Source organism: Panicum virgatum, chromosome 2K, assembly GCF_016808335.1.
Source record: "Panicum virgatum strain AP13 chromosome 2K, P.virgatum_v5, whole genome shotgun sequence".
NCBI classification, from domain to species: domain Eukaryota; kingdom Viridiplantae; phylum Streptophyta; class Magnoliopsida; order Poales; family Poaceae; genus Panicum; species Panicum virgatum.
Genome location: NC_053137.1, coordinates 21963812 through 21967961, shown reverse-complemented (window position 1 = coordinate 21967961; position 4150 = coordinate 21963812). Strand labels below are relative to the sequence as shown.

General features: G+C 43.0%; 1 long non-coding RNA gene across 1 annotated transcript; it reads right to left on the bottom strand.

The window, feature by feature from the left end:
• Nucleotides 1-1121: 1121 nt before the first annotated feature.
• Nucleotides 1122-3329, bottom strand: LOC120695987. Its single transcript, XR_005683973.1, has 2 exons — nucleotides 3034-3329; nucleotides 1122-1891 (listed from the first exon to the last, which is right to left on the bottom strand). It is a non-coding gene; the product is annotated as an uncharacterized LOC120695987 (long non-coding RNA).
• Nucleotides 3330-4150: the final 821 nt, after the last annotated feature.

The window sequence follows — 4150 nt, the reverse complement described above, 5'->3', positions numbered from 1 at the left end:
CGGCTATTAGAGAAAGGCATGCCTCCTTCTTGCTTGTAGATGTCATAAGCGACAAAGATGACTTCCACTATCGCAGCTGATGAATTGATTTCTTTCATGGACGTACTTTCGATTCATGTGATTATTGTATATGTATACTATTAATTTCTAGTGCAGAGATACAATATATAGTTTGTCATGTATAGTTGGTGTTTGTTTCTTATGTAAGCTTTGTGAGATATCAATTGAGTTCTATTCTGTATGTTTGCTGGATCAACAAGAAGGCTACCAAATCCTAGCTGTCCTCTAGGATGCAGCTAGGAAACAAATATGAACTTGTAGGGGTTAGGTTCTAAGGTGACGGGCAAGAACCAAACCCGTCACTTCTGTATACTCACCAGGTGACGGCGCAGTAAAGCACAACCTGTCACTTATCTAGAATCGTAGGTGATGGGCGTCATGAGCTAACCGTCACATGTGTTAGACAAAGGTGATGGTCGTACACCTCATACGGGGGGCCTGGTCACCAAAAAAAGGTGACGGTGCTAAACTGAAGCCCGTCACCTTCTACATACTGATAAGTGACGGGTTTTGTTAAAGTCCCGTCAACTGGAGTAGTCAAAGGTGACGGTCGAAGACCTCACACGAGGGGCCTGGTCACCAAGAAAGGTGACGGTTGTCTACTGATATCCATCACATTTTTGTCACATAGGTGACGGGCAAATGCCCGTCACCCTTCTGTTCTAAACAGTGACGATGTAGGAGTGACGGGCGCGATGCCCGTCACCATAGGGAGATGACGCCCGTCACTATACGACTTTTCCTACATAGTGTTTGAAAAGAGTTTTATTTGGCTCAAAAATAGAAGTTGGCTGATGGGAACAGGGGGGTCCCGATCTTCCGTCAGGTGGAATAACTATCGATTTGGTGGAGTTGTCACACAAATGATCCGGCTTCTAATCAACAAGATTCGAACCCCGCAATAGCAGCACCACTTCTCCTCTGGTTATCAACCATGCGCTGCACTATTGACCTCGTCATGAAGTCTAATCCTTGCCTGCGAATCGAATACACAAGCAAGAACAAGGAAGAACACAATTTGGAAAATTGCGGATGAATGATTAAGCACTCGAGTTGGGGTCTCACAAACCGACACGGCGACGAAACTGTTCTTGACAGAATAATCTAAGCAAAACCTAAACCCTAACAAGGATGTGGCAGCTACTAATAAAGCCTCTAGGGTCGTGCAAAACCCTCTGGATGCGCCCCTAATGGGCTCCAAAACGATACAAGGCCCAAAGACCGAAAGACAACGTCGCATCGTCGGGACAGAAACTAGACATCAACTTCCTTGGACGATTCCCGTCGATTCCGGAAGAATTTGGGCCTAAAATCAGTTGCATTGGAAGTGTCTTGAAATTATCTTTCCATCCATATAAAGAACGTCCAAATCTGACTCCGTTTGCGACCTGTACGTCAGTTTTAGTACTGACTGCTCTTGGACTCCGAATCAGACTCGAAGTTGAATCGGTTTGGGCCTCCACCTTGGCTGGGGCACCCTTGCTGGTCTCCTAAGGTGATGGCCAAGGGGAAGGACATTCTTTGCCATCTTTGAAGTCTTCTCCACATGTTTGGGGCATCCTCCAACTTGGGCCTGGGTCCCATGTGTGGATAACAAGCCCGCGACGACATTGTAATGACACATTTGTACCTAGCAGCAAATAATGACATGTACATGTGGAACTAAGTGAATTGTATAAGAAATCATTATACAAATGTAAGAACGAACTCACCATCAATATTCGTATCCGAGGGTGTCATGTCCTCATCATTTGCAGTGTTCATAATTGATGTCTTTTACACAAGTAGAAGTTGGCGTGTCTAAGAAGTTATTGCCCGAAACAGATGTCATCTGTGAAAATAGATGTTTTTGAAAAGAGTTGTCTCTTAAAATATATGTCTTCTCTTTAAATGGGACTAAAACAGAAGTTTGAGTTGCTAAATAGAATGTGTATTGCCCTAAACAGATGGCAGTCTTCAAAATTGATGTCTTTTACAGTAGTAGAAGTTGTTGTGGCTAAGATGGTCTTTTAGAATGGATGTTTTGCTCGAAAATGAATGACTCTATTGCTCAAAATAGATGTTAGTCGTGAAAATACGACTTAGGTTCCTAGAATGAAAGTTCAGCACTACAGCACTACAGCACATCTAACCTTACAGTGCAAGAAACTTGGCCTCAAAATGTTTACATCACCTTTTAAAGCACCACAGAACACTAGCTGAGGACCATATGATCTAACAAACGTGATCGACATTGGTTATTGCTTGCATTAGGCCGTTCCTACTTAAATTTATCTATATGACAATTTGCCTTGGCCATCTTTCTCTTAGCTAGTCGACCACAAAAGGCACACACAAAGTTCAGCAGCGCAATTTTGAGGCTCTGAGGCCCTGACAATAAAATGAAACTTACCGTTGTTTCCTAAACTGCGTGACAATAAGCTGTCATGAAATGCACTATTGTGCTAAGGTATTTGTTTGGGAATTACAATGAATTGTCACATAACTAACACGAAGGTAACGCAATTTGATGCTGGGCTAAGGGCTAACTCTTTATCTTCTGATTTCAGTCCAGAAGGCAGTCCATCACAATTATACTGCTAATTTGCATGGTAGCCGCTGGATCAGCGCCGTTGCCGAATGAATTTTGAGATCACCCTCCAAATTCCATCAAAATCTGTTTGCGTAGCAGCAAAGGATCCTGCCCTTTTCTTGTTTTCCCCCTTTTAATTAAAAGTTTTTTTTCCCTTCGTCCTATATCTCGGTTAACTACCCATGAAAGATGTTGTGAATGTAAAACGAGTTGTTGCTTCGCTGTCACAGCATCACCACCTAACTCGTCTTGGGAATTGGAGGATGAAGGAAACATTCAGCTGGTGCGGTTTGATTAGAGCTTGAGATTCTCCAGACTACTCCGGCAGTACGTCTTAAACAAAAGAAAACAAGAGGGTCCAAGGCATCTAGGGTTAGGGCCAGCGAGAGAAGGATGCGCACCTCTGGGAGCTTGTCGCCTGGACTGCAGACGAGATGGCCGGAGTCAACGCGCGCCGTCCGCCGCCGCGCTTCCGCTCGCAGTGACTGCTGGCAACGCGCGCCGTCCGCTGCCGAGCTTCTGCTTCCGTCTTCTGCTTCCGCTCGCAGTGACTAGCGAACAGGCGTTTCGTGTTCCGAACAGGCGGCCTGGGAATCTATTTGTTAGGTCCAACATCCATTTTGTATCCTAAAATCTATTTTTCGACAGGAAATTCTAATTCAAAATGTCACTTAAACAGACAAACTTCCATTTTGAAGTAAAACATCCATTCTAGGCTATTTCAAGCACGAAACCCCAAGTTTCAAAACTAACTTCCATTTTTACGTTAAATGTCACACCCGGTTTTTTCAAAGAAAAACTGAATACATAACTATATGTATGCCAGGATCAAATTCCATGCATATAGTGATGTCATAATGGAATAATAAGCAATAATGTCACGTAAAAGAGACTTACAACGAATAAAAGTCTATCAGAGATACACAGCTCATCCTGAAAACGACGGCTCCATACTTCACAGGCAATCGACCGGGGCCGGGTTGCATACGCTTAGAACTCAGCAACATCTTCAGTTTTATTGTAATTTTCTCCTCAGCAAGTATATTAAGAAAAATAAATGACATGCAAGATTTAAAACAAGGAATTAATGCTAGCCGAATAAGGCGGTAAGCATTTTAATTAACAGTTGAACATTAGCAACCTATTTACTAAGTCATGTATGAAACCATCCCACATTTATAAAAAAATATGTCTAGATAAACAAATAACTTGAAACATTAAATAACTGAATTAATCAATGATTTCCATTCAATAGACATGTGAAGGTCGGAGCCGCTCTTGACCGTGAGCACAACTGATATATCAGTTTTCACTCTACAGAGGTTGTACACTTTCACCACAAGTCGTGTTACCCGTCACACGGTGCTGATCAGGCACACTCACCACACTTCCTTAGGTATGGCTGCATGGGTACACTACGAGGCCTTTATAAAGACTCCCTAACTAATAGTAGCCCGCTAAGGTTTCAGTAACTGCGTGGATAAACCTCCCCCAAGGCATGACCAATTCCCAAAATAT